Below are 22,415 nucleotides of genomic sequence, written 5' to 3'. Positions count from 1 at the left end.
CGTCAGGAGTGGGCCGATTTACAGGATGCAGACTCCGAGCTGTCACGAGTAAAGAAGTGGCTGAGTCAAAAGTCCTGGCCCGACAGAAGGGTGAGAGCTCGGCTGGGTGCAGGGGGCAGAAACTGCTACGGCAGTGGGATCGATTGGCCATAACGGAAGGGGTACTGTATCGCTGGATCTACATAGCGGCAGAGCTGGGGTACTGTTGGCAGGTGGTGATCCCAGCCTCAATGGCTCCGGATATTGCCTGAGAGGCTCATACGCAGGGTGCACATTTTGGACCTGAAAAGACATATAGATGGTTGCATCGATTTGTGTACACACCTGGCTTGGAAGAAGTCGTGAGAGGTGTGTGCTAAGTGCCGACCCTGTGAATTGAATAAGTCTCCAGAACAGAGAGCTCCAGTTCAGACAATCATGACGTCTGCCCCGCTGGAAGTATTAATGGTGGATTATCTGTCCATTGGGTACTCCAGCAGTGGTCATCATTCATGCCTTGTCATGACCGATCATTTCACAAAATTTGCTGTGGCCATTCCCACTAAAGATCAGACTGCTAAGTCCGCAGCAGAGGCGATCTGTACACATTTCATTCCGGTGTATTGCTGCCCCCAAAGAGTGCATTCAGACCAAGGTACCTGTTTTCAGGGTCAGCTCATGACTGAGTTGCTGCAGGTCTATGGGATTCAGCAATCACGGACGACGCCCTATCACCCACAGGGAAATGGAGCTTGTGAGCGATTCAACCGAATGCTGCTCCAGATGCTGAGAACGCTGGAACAAAGGCAAAAGGGGCGATGGCCTGAGTTTCTCCCTGAACTTATGTGGGCTTATAATAACAGAGTCCATAACACTACAGGGTTCACGCCTTATGCGATGATGTTCGGCCGGCCAGGACGAGAAATCGGGGAGCTGAGTCTGACAGTACCGGATAAGCCGCAGTATCGTACAGCCAGTGACTGGGTCCAGGACCACCGAAGAAAACTGCGAGAGATCCATCAGATAGTGAAAGAACGTGTAAGGGATCATCCACACCGAGATCAAAAACCAGTGCACGGGCATGAGTTCCAGGTGGGTGACAAGGTGCTAGTGCGGGTTACACGTCCAGAAGGGAAGTTCAGTGACAGGTGGGAGGATACGCCTTACACAGTAGTGGAAAGGGTGTTCCCAGGAGGAAGTGTGTACACTGTGGTCCCTGAGGGGTGTATCGGACCTCGTCGCACGATGCATCGGAATTGGTTAAAGCGGTGTATATCTGACGCACCTGTCAGTTCCCCTGAGTCATCCGATCCAACGATGGTGCAACCGAGCAATGTTGAGTGTTACTGTTGGGATGACTGTGATGGCGACCTCTCAGAAATGCAGAGTCTGACAGTGCAAACTCCAGATATGCCCAATGATGTTACTGTTCCACAAGATACGACAAATGTTTTGTTGAACAGGTACTGGCTTACGGAGGTCAGAGAGGAGCACAGCCGGAATTCCTCCGATACGATATAATCCTGATGAGTATGTGTTGCTTGTGAGTTGTGAGAAGCCATTTGTTGGGACGCCAAATTGAAAGTGGGGTGGAGTGTTAGATGGTGATGGGTTTTTTTAAAATCATAAACAGTGTTGATACAGTAACTGTGTTCAGCCACCGGAGGTCACCCTTGAGTAATAGACATGATAATTACAATGTTGTTGCATATGCAAATTGCCTCTTCTGAGAAAAAAAGGACTTAACTCTATAGCGCCACCTGTTGGAAGTAGCGATCCTACAAGTTACAATCAACCCTCTAACGAGTCGTGCAATATGACTTAGGATAAAAGCCAAATCAGTATCTCAATTCGCAGACGCGGTGTTTTGGGCTGTTGGTCCTCGTTAGTGCGAAGCATGAGAACTGATTTGGCTAGGTGAGAGGCTCTGGACTGGGTCTAAGGGGTATCGTTTCTCCTTATGGAGAGTGACATACCATCTCAGGCTTGTCAAGGTAAGGAGGCTTATTTGCCGTACAATACTCCTCTGGGAAATTAAATATGCAAATTGCCTCTTCTGAGAAAAAGAGGACTTAACTCTATAGCGCCAATGTTGTTGCAGTAATTTTGTTCAGCCACTGCAGGTCACCCATGAGTAAAAGACAAGAAGATTCTGGAAATAGGACAGTTACCTCAGAGAGAGTTTCTGGGCGTTTGAGAAGAAGCAGCGCGGTGATGGAGAGTGGGGAATCCAGATCTTGAGGCATTCCTGTTTTGGGACTGTGTGATTTCAAGTAAGCTATTCTTGTGAGTAAACAGAGAAGTGTGACCGGTCACCGACTGTGTAGTTAGCTAGGGATAGCTAGATAGGAATCACAGCCGATTTAAGGACACTCTTGTATTAAGAATTGCCTGACAACTAATAGACACTGTGTGGATTCCTGCGCTTCACGATTCTGGCTGTGGGATATTCCTGGAATTATTTGTGAACTTTATCTGGATCTGCATCAGAAGATTTGGTGGCTCAAATACCTATTTAATCCGCTGCTGGACGGCTGTATAACAAATTCAGTTATTTACCGTTGAAGCATATATTGTGAACGAGTACACTGTGAGCACTCAACAATAAGACAGAGCACTGCGTATACACTGAGTATATACTGTGATATATATATATGTTGGGAAAAACGGGGTACCCGTGATTTATTGTAAATTAGGCGGGAGGCGGGTGTAAGATTGTATTCCTGAGAGGAGCACGTGTCACAGGCACAGTATAACCCCGTGTAGGCCAGTTACAGCTAAGGCTACATTCACACTAGCGTCGTACTCGGCCCGTCGCAGAGCGTCGGGCCCACGTACCGACGCTAGCGTTGTTTGCGCCACACAACGGGTGCAGCGGATGCTGTTTTTCCACGCATCCGCTGCCCCATTGTGAGGTGCGGGGAGCTGGGGGCGGAGTTCCGGCCATGCATGCGCGGTCGGAAAAGACGTTCTTGACGTAGCAAAAAACGTTGCAAGCAATGTTTTTTTGCTGCCAACGGTCTGCCACAACACGACGCAACCGTCGCACGACGGTTGCGATGTGTGTCAATGCGTCGCAATGCGTCGCCAATGTTAGTCTATGGAGAAAAAATGTCGCAATGCGTCGCCAATGTTAGTCTATGGAGAAAAAAGCAGCGCCGTATTCTGTTCTCGAGCAGCGACCGGCATAACGGTCGTTACAGGTGCTTCATAATGACAAGCACAGGGGTCTTCAACACATCATAGTAACCAGTCGGTGACCCGCGATCACTACATGGGCGTATAGAATGACGCACCCTCATGCCGGCGCGTAATTAATCCTTCTGACAGAGTTTGACAGCAGCATTTAACAGGTTAACAGGAGGCAGATCCTGGCTGTAACACACAGACATTACCTGCCAGGTATGGGGAGATCATGACGTGATTTCATAGGTGTAGGGTATCATATGCAGCGGTGGACGTCTACGTATAAATGGGAATGTAAAATAAATATTTTATACTATTTTTCTATCCATAGTGTGAACGAGGAGCGAGTGACCTCCACTAGATGGCAGTATTTTCCCACACTACGAAATGTACAATTTCAACAAATACCGCGCTGCTATTTTCATATCATCAGTTCCATTTATCCACTATTCATAGACCTTGGTTTATGGTAATAGCACGGAGAGATGTAGATGTGACATGTTACTGCTCACCGCTGCTCTTTCTTTTTGTTTTGCAGGTTGTAAGGCTTTTCTGTTCTAATAATTTACAATAGAAAACATATTGAATAGATAATTCCAGACTTGCTCCGTGATTTACTGTCCATAGCAGAGACGCGCCAATATATAATCGGAAGTCTATGCCTGTAATTATACATGTAGTAATGTTGGAAAGGTCATTTGTCTCACGACTGATTTATAAATTAGGACATTTTGCATATTCCCTTTTAAAAAGTTTGTCCAGCTTTCATGATTTTTTTAATTTTTTCACTTAAATTCACGTATTTGGGGCTAAAAATCATTTTGACAATTTGGATGCATTAAAAATGTTGCACCGTTTCGCTTCTACAGTTTCTTTGTTTTCCCGCATATTTATCTTTGATGCAGTCTGTGGTCGTAGATCAGACGAGAGGAGCTCAGAAGAAGACTTTGATTGATGATTTTAGCCCCAAAAACCTGCACTTAAATAATAAAAAAAAATATATATATATATATATATATATATATATATATATATATATATATATATATATATATACACTCACTGGCCACTTTATTAGGTACACCTGTCCAACTTCTTGTTAACACTTAATTTCTAATCAGCCAATCACATGGCGGCAACTCAGTGCATTTAGGCATGTAGACATGGTCAAGACAATCTCCTGCAGTTCAAACCGAGCATCAGTATGGGGAAGAAAGGTGATTTGAGTGCCTTTGAACGTGGCATGGTTGTTGGTGCCAGAAGGGCTGGTCTGAGTATTTCAGAAACTGCTGATCTACTGGGATTTTCACGCACAACCATCTCTAGGGTTTACAGAGAATGGTCCGAAAAAGAAAAAAAATCCAGTGAGCGGCAGTTCTGTGGGCGGAAATGCCTTGTTGATGCCAGAGGTCAGAGGAGAATGGGCAGACTGGTTCGAGCTGATAGAAAGGCAACAGTGACTCAAATCGCCACCCGTTACAACCAAGGTAGGCCTAAGAGCATCTCTGAACGCACAGTGCGTCGAACTTTGAGGCAGATGGGCTACAGCAGCAGAAGACCACACCGGGTACCACTCCTTTCAGCTAAGAACAGGAAACTGAGGCTACAATTTGTACAAGCTCATCGAAATTGGACAGTAGAAGATTGGAAAAACGTTGCTTGGTCTGATGAGTCTCGATTTCTGCTGCGACATTCGGATGGTAGGGTCAGAATTTGGCGTAAACAACATGAAAGCATGGATCCATCCTGCCTTGTATGGAGCATCTTTGGGATGTGCAGCCGACAAATCTGCGGCAACTGTGTGATGCCATCATGTCAATATGGACCAAAATCTCTGAGGAATGCTTCCAGCACCTTGTTGAATCTATGCCACGAAGAATTGAGGCAGTTCTGAAGGCAAAAGGGGTCCAACCCGTTACTAGCATGGTGTACCTAATAAAGTGGCCGGTGAGTGTATATGAGGGTGGTTTTTTATGGCGCTCATTGAGTGGTAAAAATAACCTGGAAATATGATTCTACAGGTCAGTACAATTACAGCAAAACTAAACTTACATTTTCTCTTTCTCATTAAAGTAATAAAAAAACTTTCAGAAATTGATAAAAAAAGAAAAATTTAGCTTGTGCCGCCATTTTTCAAGACCACTAACATTTTCATTTTTTGGTTTACGGCTTAATTTTTTCTCCCTGAGTTGAGGTTTTTATTGATATTATTATTGATATTATTTTAGGGCAGATACAATGTTTTGATTGCTTCTTGTATTTTTTTGTGGAGTTGCCGTATCCAAAAAAACGCAATTTTGGCATTTTGATTTTTTTTTTTCATTTTTACTCATTTGGTTAATTGATTAATTGAATTTTTATGCACATGGAGATACCAAATGTGAAGGTTTTTTTTTACATCTTTATTTTTAAAGGGGTGATTGAAATTTTTATGTTTTTTATATCTTTTAACTATTTTTATAAACTTTTAATTTATTTCTTAGTATTGGGCAGCGCGCATTAAATGCGGAGGTCAGAGATTGACATTTAACATGTTAAAGGTTAAAAAAAAAATAATAGTGGGTGAACAGATGACTGAAAAACACAGCCATCATCAGCTGGGAATGGTGCGGGCTCATCTCCTGCTCCCAGCAAGCTCCATAAATGTAAAGCACTCATTGTTAAATTGTTAGAGGGAATCTGTCAGCAAATTTTTGCTACCTCATCTGAGAGCAGCCTGATGTAGGCAAAGATTAGCTGAATCCAACGATGCATCAATTAGTTTACTAGGTGCAGCCGTCCGTTTCATTCCTTTGTAAAGCAATGGTGTTGCATTTCCCCGCATTTTCCCTAATAGTGACTGTACATTGAAAAGTCAAAGATTTTTTTGGATGATTTAAAATCCATTATTTTAAAACCTCTCCCAAAGTATAAAAAGTATGCAGAACTTGGACACCACAGATCGCAGCCGATGAATTCATGATGAATAACGTTAATATGATTAATAACATAATCCCCTATTAACTTGAAAGTTCTTCGAAAGTGTTGCTCCATAACATTGCAAATATTAGGCAAGCAGATCATAAAATAATCCATTATATCACTGGCAAAGTCTTTTTTTATGCATTTAATAGTTTAGATCAAACTACACAATGCTTAGCGTTCTGCTCCATCTGGTTACCTGGGACCACGGCCAGGTCCGGTTTACTTTTCCTGACTTTAAGTATGATTTATGACAGTTTCAATTGTTAGAACAGTTCCTTTCCCTCCATGTTGTAGTATATAATTTGCCATTGTTGTGTGCTTAAAGTGGTCCTATCAGTTTTATGAAAAACGCAAGAAGTGTCAGTATATGAAATGATGAGATTTTTCTCAAATACATGTGTGGTACACCGGAGCTCAGGGCGGTGGAGACTCTACAGTACATCGGGCGCAGGTAGGATCTTCTTTGTCCCTGTTACACGGTCGGTGGTGGCCATGCCAGTCTCCTCGTGCCTCGGAGGCACAGTGGAAAGGATACACGGCTGCGGGTGTGTGTGGGTTAAATGCCGCTGTGTTACCATTTCCTCTAGGTGTACTGATGGTGAGTGGGATCCCCATGATGTAGATGCCATGGGTGACAGGAGAGTCAGGGAGTAGTCAGGAGTCAGGTTAACGATGAACATGTTAACTTTTACCTCAGAACAACCATGGATGGTAACTGTCAGAGATTGTACATTGGAAAAAACGTGCAGATGACCAAACAGTCCCAAACCACAGACGGCATATGGCAGCAGAGACAGAGAACCGGGAAGCATAAGAGGACCTCATGACAAGAAGTCCCGTCAGTGGCCTAAGTCTGGTGCCAGTACTGGATGCTGTGGAAACTACCTTCCACCCTTTCAGGATCACAATCCCTGGATGGCCTCCATGTCCCAACCTCTATAACCTTCATTGACGTGTGAGTTGTGCTTAGTGGACTTTTTTCCCCATAGTTGCTATAAGTAACTACTCCTGGCCGAATGTTCTTCCTGCATTCTGGGCACTCTTGCAATGGCAGTAGACCAGGGTGCATGGTAGAATCAGGGCACTCACCCGAGCAGTAGACGTCTTGTGGCTGCTCCATATTGGCCTGGTGAAACAGGGGAATAAGTTCCCTCACCATGCTTCCTCGTGCTGCGTGGCTCACTGAACTTCCTTCCTAGACTCTTGACTCTAAACTCATTCTTAGTGACTCTCTGCTGAACTCTGACTGCAATTATTCTTACCATAACTTTTATATGCAAAACTCCACCCGCCAAACTGTTCTCTTAGGAACCTGCCTTTGTGAAGATATTTAACTGTTTCTCTTCCTTTTTAGTAACGCAGCTCTGGTGTATTACATATGTCATTAGCAAACCAGTTGATTTCCTTCAGTATTAGCGGGATGCACTTTTTAGTTGCACTTTTTCAGTGAACTCAAAATCTATTAAGGTTGGGATCAATCCACCAGTTTTGTCCAATTGCTTTTTTATTGAATACAATGGAAGAATCGATTAACCTATTTTCTCTTAAACAAAAACACAAACGTGGTGAATCATTTCACAAATTAATCCCACTTTGCAGTGAATCAGTAAGGCACAAATCAGGAGAAAACTTTCCTCCCCTTCAATCAGAAATCTGAACTTTTCTTGATGTTAACTATTAGTATTAATAATACATGTAACAAGATGTCATGTGTATTCTACAAACTAAATAAAGAGGACACAGCTGTTTATAAAGGGTTAATCTGCTAATATGAGGACACAGCAGCTTGTAAAGCTGGTGGTTAGGAGCACTCGGAATGACCTGATGAGCAAACTAGTAATACAGGACAAGCTCTGGGAAGTGGGAGCTCTGCTGACTGCAACCCCTAATCCTATCACAACAACTAGAAATAGCCGTGGAGCGTACCTGACTCTGCCTAGACGCCTCTTCACAGCCTAAGAGCTAACTACCCCTAAAGATAGAAAATACAGCCTACCTTGCCTCAGAGAAATTCCCCAAAGAAAAAGGCAGCCCCCCACACATATTGACTGTGAGTTAAGATGGAAGTCACAAACACAGGAATGAAATAGGTTTCAGCAAAGGAGGCCAGACTTAACTAAACAGACTGAGGATAGAAAAGGTATCTTTGCGGTCAGCATAAAAGCTAGCAAGGCAAAATCATGATAGCAAGCTGGACAAGAAAACAGTGGTAAACAAATAAGCTAGCAGGGACTTAGCTTTTGCTGGAGAAGACAGGTCATCTGAAAGATCCAAGAGAACTGAATCAGTACTAGGACATTGACAGCTGGCATCAAGTAACGATCTGAGTGGAGTTAAATAGAGCAGCCAGCCTAGGACTAAACGAGGTCAGCTGAGGAAAGAACCTCAGAACCAGCAGCTCCACTCACAGCCACCAGAGGGAGTCCATGGACAGAACTCGCCGAAGTACCATTCATAACTACAGGAGGGAGTACGAGAACAGAATTCACAACACTAAATATTGCCCAGATACAGCAGCATGCATAGCATCCAGAGAAGACTGGAGATCTGTACTGTTGCATCTTATCCTCCTAATTTCGCAGCTCCATATTATACAGGAATCAATCTGATTCCACAAATAGAGCAACATTCATCAAGATCTAAATAAACTCTCTTGTTTGGTTTACATGCAGCACTCTCCCAGGCACCCACACAATGGTATCGCTCAGCTCCAAAACAGCAACCTTCACAAAGCGGGATCATCAAGTACTGAGGAACAGAGGGCAGAAGTTTCACCAATGTTCTACTGACTCCATAATGGCAGAGTACAGGCCTCCTCTAGTATTAACATTAACAGAAAACTGTTCCATTGCCGGGATTTTCATGGCCGAGCAGCTGCATACAGCCTTACATCACCAAGCACAATGCCGAGTGTCGGATGAAGTGGTGTAAAGCCGCCACCACTGGACTCTGGAGGAAACGTGTTCTGTGCAGTGATGGATCACACTTCTCTATCTGGCATCTGATGGACGAGTCTGGGTTTGGTGAATACCAGGAGAATGTTACCGACCTTACTACATTGTGCCTGCTGTACAGTTTGGTGGAGGAAGGATAACACCATAGGCATGTTGTCAGGGGTCGACGGCAGCCACTTAGTTCCAATGAAGGGAAATCTTAATACTTCAGCGTACCAACAATTCTGGACTTTTGTATTATACAGCTTTTAAGGATCAGTTTGTGGAAGACCTTTTCATGTTCCCCATGACTGTACTCAGTGCACAAGATCCATATAGACATGGAGGAAGAGTTTGTGTAGAACAAGACCTGCCACACTGACCCCTTATCTCAACCCCCTCCAACACCTTTTGGATGAACTGGAAGAGATTGTGAGCCCGGCCTCTCCACAACATCAGTGTGTGACTTCACAAATGTTCTTCTGCATGAAGAAACAGAAATTCCTGCAGATACTTCAAAAATCATATATAAAGCCATCCCAGAAGAGTGAATGCTGTTTTGAGTGGGAAGTCATAAAAGCTCCTGCTTGTGTAATATTTATGTTTCCCAATACTTTTGTTTGGAAGTCTTGTGGCTAGCCGAGTACCTTGACCCAAACTTTGAAAATTGGGGGTACTATAAGTGAAATTGTTCTTTCTGGTAGGTTCCTTCTCATGAGAGAGGAAATCAGATTTGTATATAACCTTTTAATTTAGGCAATGCTTTCTGCTGAACACTGCATATCAGTCCCCAATAGAATCTCCGTCCGTCTCATAAGTGTTCTTCTACCACTATTTTTGTACACATGTAAAAAGATATAATTTGCTGGGTTGGAGGTGTCATTGTAATTTGGGGATACTCAGTGGATAACATATTTTGGAAAATTTCTGACACCACACCACACAGAGTCTGGTACAAAAGTGACCCTCTTTATTAGATTGAAGTAAAGATTTATATAATTTATGACATATTGACTCATTATAGATTCACTTTCCTTCCAGATCATGCAAAATAGCTGTAAATAGAAATCCAGATTGAACAGGATGTACCACTCTAAAGCCCCCGTCTCACTAAGCGAGATCGCTAGCGAGATCGCTGCTGAGTCACAAGTTTTGTGATGCAACAGCGACCTCAGTAGCGATCTCGCTATGTGTGACACGTAGCAGCGACCAGGCCCCTGCTGTGAGATCGCTGGTCGTGTCGGAATGGCCTGGACCTTTTTTTGATCGTTGAGGTCCCGCTGGGTAGCACACATCGCTGTGTTTGACACCTTACCAACGACCTCGTTGACGACTCAGACACTGAATCGTCATAATAGCTCCCATGTGACATCGTTGTACAGGTCGCTACAGGTCGCTGGTGAGATGTCAAACAGTGAGATCGCAGCTGCGATCGTTGGAGATCTCACTGTTTGACATCTCACCAGCGACCACATAGCGACGCAGCAACGATCCCTGACAGGTCGTATCGTTGTCGGGATCGCTTTAGTGTCGCTAAGTGAGACGGGGCCTTAATCCTTGAAAGATAAGAAATAAATCTCTCTGTAGTTCTATTGTGTCTATTTAAAGGCATAAATTGTCCTCTCTTTCAATTAAAGACATTAGCTGTGGTTCATATTACTATTTCTACTATAGGGGCGTGACACAGTACAAAGTGACTCTGTTGGTTTCCGATGGTCTCATATTTGTAAATGTCTCCATCGGGGCTCTGTTGGGCTTTGTTCCTTAGAATGCAGTTTTTTGGTGATTCTGAACAAAACCTTGATGCAAGGCTCAGTGTAAAGCATAGTGGAAGGCCTCATTCAGATGTCTGTTATTCTCATGTACAAGAAAAACAGACCGATTATTTTGATCCGACTTAGATCAGAGTTTGACGAGAGTTGGGTTCGAGTGTCACACATTTTTCTCATACTTGGAGAAGAAAAAAAGTTTCTGCACCTACTCACAGGAGACAGGTATCCATCTGAGTGTGGTTCAAATTTTTCACTGACCCATGGACTTGCGTTGCCTATTTTGATCCGCCTCTCGGATCAAAATCGGACATGTCACCACGATTTTCAGTGGACCGCTTGGTTCACAAAAAATCACGGACATGTGAATGGCCCCTAGACTATCATAGGTATGAGTACTATCTGTGAAATCCATGTATAGCATTCATATTCAAAAATCACACATCTGAATGAGGCCTAAGTGTGAGCTTTGCCTTAAAGATGCTTTCCCAGACTCTGGCTTTAACAAACCCCTGCCAACCTGCAACAAATACAAAAATATTCTATGTATCCATACTTGACAACTCACCTGGATCATGTAGGAGGCTCCTAAACTAAGGGGAGAACTCCTAGAATCCCAGAAAATCTTCTGGACCCAGATGAAATCACCCAGAAAGCAGTGATTTCAAAGGCTCTCAAGGCTGCTATCAAAGCAACATGGGCTTCCATAACTCCTCAGCAGTGCCACAGACTGATCGCCTCCATGCCACGCCGCATTATTGCAGTAATTGATGCAAAAGGAGCCGCGACCAAGTATTGAGTGCATTTACTGAACATACATTTCAGTAGGCCAACATTTCGGATTTTAAAATCATTTTTTAAGCTGTGTTATGAAGTATTCTAATTTACTGAGATAATGACGTTTCGGTTTTCATTGGCTGTAAGCCATAATCATCAACATTAACAGAAATAAACACTTGAAACAGATCACTCTGTTTGTAATGACTATTAATATATGAGTTTTACTATTTGCATTGAAGAACTGAAATAAATTAACTTTTTGATGATATTCTAATTTTGTGAGAAGCACCTGTATATACATTATTGTTCCTATGGTGAGCAGGACGCTAGATGGCAGCATGTACAGATCTAAGGCGCAGGAGAGGAAGTAGTCTGGTCTGTGCTCTGTGCAGTAGTTAGCATGTCACAGGCAGAGTGCAAACTCCAGTCCAAAAGAGCCGAGATGATTGGAAAACTACAGTTACATATAAGTATTTATTTTCAATGGTTGTACATCAAAAAGTTGCTGAATCCTTTTCTATACTTTTCTATACTGGAAGTGAACAAAAAAAATCTTGTATGCAAAAAAAATGTCTTGCCCAGCTTACACTTTTTTTATTACTCCAAGATTGCAAAAAAAAAATTTAAAAAAATAAAAACAGTAACCTGTTTGAAAATGATTTTTTTTTACATTTTTTTAGCAATCATGCTTAATTACTTGGATGCTTACTGTCATTTTCTGAGAGTGGCACTGAAGTGGTGCAGCGCTGAAGGGGCATTAATTTTGGTACCATTTGGGCCCCTCATGACGCTATCACAGGATGTCAATTATTTGCAATGGCTGCTGCCACCCTTGTACTTCCATAGCTTCATAGGAGATCGTGCTTTTTATTTTATACTGCCATAATGCTGTATGACAGCACAGAGCACAAGTGATAGCACCATCACGATTCAAGTAGGGAGACTAACAAAATAAATCAAAAGTAATTAATAAGTTTTTTAAAAAAATATAAAAAAAAATTAACACTTGAATCACCCTCTCTACCTAATCCATAAATAAAAAAATAAATATACCCGATATCAGTGCGCCAATAAAACCTTGATCTCCAAGAACAGAAAGTTAATTTAACAAATGCCATCAGTAAATGACAATAACAAAAAAAGTTAAACTGCAAGAGCTGCTGTTTTTCAGTCACTGTTCCTCCCTTCAAAAATGCAACGCAAAGCAAAAAAGTGATTAAAACGACACACACTGTATTTCCAAAAATATGACAAATAAAAATGTTAGCTCGCTATATAACTATTTAAAAAAAAAAAAGCCGTCGCAGATAGTTAAAAAAAAAAAGTCTCCGAAAACGACGACACAAATGGTTATTCTTTTTACGAAGTTCTGAATTTTTCATCCCATAAAGAATTAAAAGAAAGTTTGGTATCTACACAATTATCCTGACCTTAAGAATAATGCTGACAGGTGATTTTCTTACAGCTCCTGTTGTAAAAGCCAAATGGGAAAAAAACAATAATGGAATTGTGCTTTTTTTCAACATTTTGCCGAAATTGGATTACTTTTCAGCTTCTTCATTAATTAATGGTAACATGAATGGGGTCTTTCAAAATTACAAACGGTATACAATAAAAGCCACCATATGACTTTATAGAGACAGAAATATATATATAACGTATTTTGTGGATTATAAGACGCACTTTTTTCCCCAAAAATTTGAGGGGAAAATGGGGGTGCGTCTTATATTGCATATATACCTTACCAGTACCTTTGCTGCAGGCCGCAGGCTGGGATGAGTGGGTGTCCGGCAGTGCTGCGGGTGCCTGGCAGTGCTACGGGGGTGTCTGGCGCTGCGGGGGGGTGAGGCGGTGCTGCCCAGCGCTGCTGCTCTCCGGTCTGGTGCTGCTGCAGGGGGCTCTACTGATATTTTGTGAAAGGCCAGAGCCCCCGCAATGCCATGGTTTCCTGTGTGGTGGACTCCGGGAAAATGGCCGCCGGGGGGCGGCGAATGCGCAGATGGAGATCTTGGCACCAAGATCTCGGGAGATGAGATCTCAGCTGGACTGGAGACACCCGCAGCAGCACTGGGCAGCACCGCCAGATACCTCTGCAGCGCCGGACACCCACGTAGCACTGCCAGGCACCCACGGCACTGGAGACATCTGCAGCAGCACCAGGTAGCACCGCCGGACACCCATGTAGCACCGCTGGGCACCCGCAGCTCCAGAGACACCCACAGCAGCAGCGGGCAGCACCGCTGGACACCCCCTCAGCACCGGACACCCGTGCAGCACCGGACACCCACAGTGGCGCACATCAGAACACCCCCTCATCCCAGCCTGCGGCCTGCAGCATCACCTCACTCCTGCCTCCTCCAGCAGCGACCCTGGCATCCCGCTTCACCGCAGCCACCACCCCCAGTAAGCAATAAGACGCATGGATTATAAGATGCACCACCATTTATTAAAAAAATTCCTATTTTTCTCCCCAAAATTTGGGGTGCGTCTTATAATCCGGAGAGTCTTATAATCCAAAAAATACGGTAGATATATATATGGAGCACCCCCAGGGCAGCAGGGTACTCGGTACCAGGTCATTCGGTTCACAGGGGGATGTCACGGTGGCTGACCCAATCCGTGGCCCTGGGACGTCCGTATTGATAGGGAAAGGTCTTTAAAAGGGAAATGTTCGTGACGCCACCTGGGGTATTCGGTCAGGGTGACCGATGCTGCTTTAAGGGGTCCGCTGGGGTGATGTTGTGGCAGCCAGATGGTATACCTTCCCACAGGTGAAGTGTGTCCCCAGGGCTTCCCAGTGTGTAGATGGTGGATGGTGAGAGGCGCAGTGAAGAACGAGGACACAAGGTTGCAGTCTCTTTACCTTTACTGAAGACTTCAGCATCCACAGTCCAGAGCACCAGATCACAGGGCAGACAGAGTCCGGCTGGTTTGGAGGCAAATCCAGAGTCCCCTTGTCCAGGTAGAAATCAGTAGCCTTCCTCTAGTGCCGTGGTGTTGTAGATGTTATGTCTCTCTCTCTGTCCCGCAGATGGATAGGACTAACCCGTATGACCGGTGGCTTGAGGCATTTTACAGGGACTCTATCATGCCCCAGCCTCTAAGGGGTGCCACCTTGCCTCCTGGGTGTAGGGGCGGACAGGTAACATGAAATTAGTTGTCCTGCCAGTCTCTGGAGCAAGGCATAAAGGATCGTTGCTCCCTCGGTGTTCCGGCTACCGGGATCCTGTGTCTCAGAAGGAGGCAGCCTGTGTAGGGCTGAGCCCCTCCTGGTATCCACTCCTTTGCTACGACTTCTATCACCCTCTCTGCAATACAGTTCTCCTTCAGTGTCTCTTTCTGCAAGCTACAGCTCTCAGGGCATGCACAGCTTCGTGTCCTTCTGTCTCGATCTCTGACAGGATCCCACCCCTGCGAGGGACCAACTACCTGAGCGAAGCTCAGGCAGCAACTAACTAACTTCTTCCCCAGGCAACCAGTTTTACCTAAGTGTGAGGAGTGCTCCCCCTGGTGGCCTGGAGTACGAAATGTGTTGCATGTTTGTGATACCTGGATGCAGTTGTCCTTCTTTGCCTCCAAACGTAATATCACTCTCCCCTAGAGGAAAATGTCATTACTGCAACGACCATGACCCTGGGGTGCTGAATATATATATATATATATATATATATATATATAATATATATATATATATATATATATATATATAAATTATGCTTCTTGAAACACGGGTCAGTGTATGTTATATGCATTCCACGACATTCATGTAAATCCCTTTTTTTTCCCTTATTGTCTATATACAGTTTTACTTTCCTCTTTTTAATATTTAAATATACTGTTGGTAAAAAAATAAAAAAATGAAACAGCCACATAATATTTGGAATCTGCAACTTTTTTTTAAAACCATTTTTTGTATTTGTGATATTGCGGAAAGCGTGAGGGCGGGCAGCGAGCATTAATTTGATGTAGATGTCTACGCGGACTATTCAATCCCATAAAAGTATGATTTCAAATATGTCTCTGTGTACAACATGGCAGTAAAATAGCTTTTTTCCTGATTGTGTTCTTTTTCTATCTCCATAACATTCCCTTTAGCAAGGTGATATATCTCAGGCCCATAATTCTGTACGAGAAAGTCATCTTAAAGTAACTTAGCTTGGAAATATAGCGAGAGACTACACAATTAACATAAACTGCGCTGCACTTCCGAATGATATCCGCCACCATCAGCAACATAAAGACACAGAAGTAGAAGCCGCTTTTATGTTCGCTCGCCACTTTAGATACAACGCTCTGCGATTCCATAGCTATTGCTCCGTACTCCAGCGGTTTTATAGAAATATTTTCAGAGAACCAATAATGATATTATCCAGGGACTTTTTACAGTCTGAGTAAAGCGTTGTCCTTCTCTAGAAATAGGATTATAAAGAAGATTAACCAACACAAATAAAAAAAAGCTTTGGTTCAGTATATCGATGGTAATTTCATATATTAATCCTAGAGGAGATATGCTGCAGAGAGTGTCTTTTCTCTGCAAGACACCACACATTTGTGGATTCCATGGACAGTGTATTGATTTAAAGGAGAATTGTGCAATACTTCTTTCCTCCTGCGGGGGCACTGTGGGAGAATTGGACACTTACTCTTGGGTTCCCTAAGGGAGATCAGTAAAAGTGCACAGATACATTAGATGGCTTTCTCCCCTGAATTTTCCACACACAGAAAAGCTCATATTTTCTATGAAAGATCTGCTCCTGGGCAAATAACACGGAGAATAAATAGGATTATCTGTTTGAAATTCAATAGGCCCAATCCTCCACACCCCTGACAGCATATGTCAGGGAAGATTCGGGAGACCCATATACACATTAGGCTTTTGGCTATGGTGGGTTCAGCCAACTTCATTCTAATATTTATGGGGTCCTTAAGAGTCTCAGATGAAGCAAATAGTGATGAGCGAATATACTCGTTGCTCGAGATTTCTCGAGCACACTCGGGGGTCCTCTGAGTATTTTTTAGTGCTCAGAGATTTCATTTTTCTTGCCGCAGCTGAATGATTTACATCTGTTAGCCAGCAAAAGTACATGTGGGGGTTGCCTGGTTGTCAGGGAATCCCCACATTTACTTATGCTGGCTAAGGCTGGTTTCACATTTGCGGTTGTGGCCGCAGCGTTTGTACCGCAAATAAACGCATGCGTCGTGTATTCCTATATTTAACATTAGCGATGCATGCGGTTTTTTTTGTTTGCGTTTTGCCGCGTTTGACGACGCATGCGTCGTCTCGTTGTTTGCGGCTTGGCGCGGAAATGCAACATGTAGTAATTTTTAGAGGCGTCTATTTGCCACCTGGAAACGCATGCGGTCGATTGCGCAAGGATTGCGACAAAAAAACCCATTGCTGTCTATGTAAACGTATGCGTTTACAAGCACATGCGTTTGGTTGCGTTCTTGAACGCATGCGTTTCAATAGAGAAAAACATGTCTAGACACTGATAAGCCACCCCCCACCATCAAGGTGATAAAGGGAGGGTGTGGACAGTTGCTGGTCACTTCTCACCAGACTCTGAAGCAGACGAGACACAGGCTACATCTTGGAGGAAATCAAGACCCTGAACAATGTGAGTATATCCTGTTATGACCCCAATGGCAGGGGGTCTCAAAGACAAATAGCGAAGTCTGCAAACATAAAACCCAGCTCATAAGGCAGTGGTAACTGGGCTGACCATATACCTGAACCTAGCACACAAATAACAGCAGCCGGGGAACGTACCTACATTGATTCTAGACGTCTCGCGCCAGCAGGAGAACTAACTAACCCTAGCAGGGAAAAGAAAGACCTTTCTTGCCTCCAGAGGAAATACCCCAAAAAGTTGGATACAAGCCCCCAACAAATAATAACGGTGAGGTAAGAAGAAAAGACAAACACAAGAAATGAACCAGGTATGAGTATAGATAGTGTGACAGTGATTGTCTCTTCAGTTTGTGTCCAGTGGATACAGGAGAAGAGAATCATGACGCAATGACGTCAACAAGCTTACCAATAAAGCAACATGGCTGCCATAACACTAGCAGTATGTGGCCAGTGTTTTATATCAGTATTTGTAAGCCAAAACAAGGAGTGGAACAATTAGAGGTAAATTATGATATTAACATAATAACTAGCACCTCTGCTTTTATCACCCACTCTTGTTTTTGGATTACAAAAACTGATATTAAATATATATCAAATACTGCCAGTTTTAGGACAGCCTTGGTTTGGAGAGGAAAAAGATAGGAGACACGGTCAACACAACCAAAAGTAAAGTTTATTAATGAGAAATATTATTATCATTGTAGAAAATTACTGGTACAGATGTAATTCCAACAGGACATTTACACAACATTGTCCTGCCATGACACACGTCCAATATCTGAATAAAAAAAGGCAGCAAATTGGTCCCGCATGTGACCAACGGCTGCAGTTGACCACAGCAGGTGATGCTGGCTGATGCAAGAATGCGCCATTTAGCGACCAGAATGCCAAAGGTACACTCTACTGTTCTTCGGGCCCTGGTCAGTCTGTAGTTAAAGATCCTTCTAGTGTGGTTCAAGTCCCGACTGGAATAGGGCTTCAGTAGGTTTTCACACATCTGAAAGGCCTCATCCCCAACCAAAACAAATGGCATCGGTGGACCTTGAGTGTTGGGGAGAGGTTGTGGCGGGGGAAAATTGAAATTGTTGCCATACACACGGTGGCCCATATCCGAGTTCTTGAAAGTCTGGGAATTGTTGCCACGGCCAAAAGCTCCAATGTCCACAGCGATGAAGCGACAGTTCGCATCGGCTATTGCCATGAGCACAACAGAAAAATATTTTTTGTAATTGAAGTACTCCGATCCTGTTCTGGCTGGTTTGATAATGCGAATGTGCTTTCCATCCACCGCTCCTAAACAGTTGGGGAAATCACACACACTCCAGTATTTTTCCGCAATTTCCAGCCACATGTCCTAGGTGGGTAGGGGTATAAACTCATCCCGGAGTACATTCCACAAAGCCCGGCAGGTGTCCACAACTATTCCAGACAGGGTGGATATTCCAAGCCGGTATTGAAAGTGGAGGGATGATAAACTCTCTCCGGTTGCAAGAAATCTGGAAGACAAACAAACACAAAAAACATTACAATCTATTCTTTTTATGGTGTGGTTACGCTAAAGAAAGAAAGGAAAATACCCAAAAAATACATGTCAGAAAACACTAAATTGGGACTATCATTGGTTTAGATTTTGAACGTACCTTAATGTAACCAGCAGACGTTCCTCCGGTGGAATCGCTCTACGGAGCTGGGTGTCCTGTCTCCGTATGGCTCCTTGGACACGAGAAAGCAAATCCCGGAATAAGTCTTGCGACATCCTTGTGTATTCCTGGAATTTCTCTGGGTTGGCATTAAGCTCAGCATAGAGCGTGTGATAGGCTCCACGGCTCTCACGTAGTTCGATAATGGGGTGCTTCCAAAAACGCCTACGTTGTCTCCTTCTTCATCTTTCGCGATTTCTGTCTTGCTCCCAAGCAAAAGCACAGGCAAGAAACAGCTTGAAGCTTAAATCCAGGTTGAAATAAAAGCTCTCCATGCGAAGATCCATCGTGACACAGGATACAGTAGCAAACTGTTAAAATTTCAGTAGCCCTAGGGTCTATATATAGAGATCCCATAATACACGCCCTCTGTAGTCCCATTGGCGGTGTCTGGTTATCTTGATTTTTCTCTTGTGAAATTTCTCATCATGTGCACCAAAAACGCAAACGCAGGAAAAAACGCGACAACGCATGCGTCTAAAAAACGCCGCATTTTTACGCGTTTACTTGCGGATGCGTTTTAAACGCTGCGGATTTAAACGCTAATATGAAACTAGCCTAAGAGATGTAAATCATCCAGCTGCGGCAAGAAAAACTAAATCTCCGAGCACTAAAAAATACTCGGAGGACACGCGAGCGTGCTCGAGAAATCTCGAGTAATGAGTATATTCGCTCATCACTAGTAGCGAACCCTTTAATTAGCACAGACGAGTGGACCAGGGTAAATATTAATTTGCCTGTTCTCACAGATTTGCCTAAGAAATTCGATTCACAGAGAAGATATTCTAGCAAATTTAAAGGGAACCTGTCAGCATGATTTAGCAATGTAAAGTAAAGGTATGGCCATAATGGCGCTGGTATAAATATTAAACCAATACCTTTAGTGAAGAAATATGAGTTGTGGATTCCTTGTCCTTCCTGGGCAGCGTGTGTGCAGATCGATATCTTGCCCCAAAGACGTCCTTTAGAGATTTACTTGAGATCTTAATCTGTGCATGTGCCATCACTAGCACCAGTTTTTAAGACTGGCGGGAGTTCAATCTGCGCACGCGTCTCAATTGGCATTATTTTTTTTTAAGATTGGCAGGAGATCAACCTGTGCATGCGCTGCCAGTGGGACCATTTTTTTAAGACTGGCAGGAAATCAACCTGTGCATGCGCCGCCATAGGCACAATTGTTTTAAAGATTGGCGGGAGATTAACCTGCCCATGTGCTGCCACTGGCACCAATTTTTTTAAGACTGGCGGGAGATCAACCTGCGCATGCGCTGCCATGGCACCATTTTTTTTAAGATGGCGGGAAATCAATCTGTGCATTCGCCGCCTTAAGCAGAATTTTTTTAAGATTGGTGGGAGATCAACCTGCACATGCGCTGCCACTAGCACCTATTTTGTTTAAGACTGGCCGGAGATCAACCTGTGCAGGCGCTGCCACTGGCACCAACTTTTTTTAGGACTGACAGGAAATCAACCTGTGCATGCGCCACCATTGGCACTATATTTTTCAGGTCCACCGGAAGACCAATCTGCGCATGCACCGCCTGCAGCAAGGATAATGCAGGCACAAAATTTCTTAAAGGAAGCAGGTCACTCACAAAGCAGGGACTTATCATACAGACACCAGAGCAGGTGGAGGGGTGGGGCAGCAGGAGAAGACCCAGTGCACAGTCCCGCCCCTGTGCACTTAAAATTAATTATCCAAAACTGTTGTGAATTTGGATTCTGGGCTCCTCCGGTGGCCGCTTGTGGAATTGGACTTGTCATCCTCTTTCCTGTTTCACCTGGTTCCATCAGTAGTGGGTGTCGCTATTTAAGCTCATTTCTCTGGTGGTTTCTTGCCGGTCAACAATGTTATCTGATGCCTCTCAGTGCTTGTTCCTGCTTCTAGACAACTACTAGTTAAGTTGGACTTTTGTCCATGTTTTGTTTTGCCTATTTGTTCCAGTTCACAGCTGAAGTTTTGTTACTGTGTCTGGAAAGCTCTCGTTGATCAGGGATTGCTACTCTGGCGTTATGAGTTAATGCCAGAGTTTAAGGTAATCTCTGGATGGTGTTTTGTTAGTGTTTTTTCTGCTGACCATGAAAGTATACTATCTGTCTTCTGCTATCTAGTAAGCGGACCTCAAATTTGCTAAGACTATTTTCCTGCTGCGTTTGTTGTTTCATCTGAACTCACCGTCATTATATGTGGGGGGCTACTGTCTTCTTTGGAATATTTCTCTAGAGGTGAGCCAGGTCTTATATTTCCCTCTGCTAGCTATTTAAGTCTTAGGCCAGAGCTGGGCATCTAGCGATAAATAGGAAATGCTACCTGGCTATTTCTAGTTGCGCGGCAGGCTTAGTTCATGGTCAGTATAGTTCCATCTTCCGAGAGCTTGTCCCTCTATAGGCTTGCTATGATCTCTGCCTGCAGAGATCATGACAGTTTGACCGGCCCATAAAGTGTTAAAGACCCAGGTTGAGAAAGGAGAGTTATAAGAAGTCTGCTGGAATTTTTTTTTTTTTTTTTTTTTTTTTTTTTTTTTTTTCTTCCTCCAGTCTGCCTTGCTGCAGTCTTTTTTCTCTCTCTCCTCCTAATCTCTGTATGCTCTGTGTGCACCTGACAATAATGGATCTCCAGAGTGTAACTGCGGGTTTGAATAATCTCATCACGAAAGTACAAAATTTACAAGATTTTGTGGTACATGCTCCGGTATCTGAGCCGAGAATTCCTTTGCCGGAGTTCTTCACAGGGAATAGAGCTAGCTTCCAGAATTTCCGAAATAATTGTAAGCTTTATTTGTCCCTGAAGTCTCGTTCAGCTGGAGACCCTGCTCAGCAGGTTAGGATTGTGATTTCCTTGCTCAGGGGTGACCCTCAAGATTGGGCCTTCTCATTGCCAGCAGGGGATCCTGCGTTACGCGATGTGGATGCGTTTTTTCTGGCCTTGGGCTTGCTTTATGAGGAACCTCATTTGGAACTTCAGGCAGAAAAAACTTTGATGGCACTATCTCAGGGGCAAGACGAAGCTGAAGTTTTCTGCCAAAAATTCCGTAAATGGTCTGTGCTTACTCAGTGGAATGAGTGCGCCTTGGCGGCAACTTTCAGAGAAGGTCTCTCTGATGCCGTTAAGGATGTTATGGTGGGGTTCCCTTTGCCTGCAGGTCTGAGTGAGTCCATGACAATGGCTATTCAGATTGATAGGCGTCTGCGGGAGCGCAAACCGGTGCACCATCTGGCTGTGTCTATGGAAAAGACGCCAGAAAGTATGCAGTGTGATAGAATTCTGTCCAGGAGCGAGCGACAGAATTTTAGACGGAAGAATGGATTGTGTTTCTATTGTGGGGATTCTACTCATGTTATATCAGCATGCTCTAGGCGTACAAAGAAGCTTGATAAGTCTGTTTCCATTGGCACCATTCAGTCTAAGTTTATTTTGTCTGTAACCCTGATTTGCTCTTTGTCATCCATTGCCACGGACGCCTATGTTGAC

Source organism: Ranitomeya variabilis, chromosome 6, assembly GCF_051348905.1.
Source record: "Ranitomeya variabilis isolate aRanVar5 chromosome 6, aRanVar5.hap1, whole genome shotgun sequence".
Taxonomy (NCBI): Eukaryota; Metazoa; Chordata; class Amphibia; order Anura; family Dendrobatidae; genus Ranitomeya; species Ranitomeya variabilis.
This window is presented reverse-complemented; position numbering follows the sequence as displayed.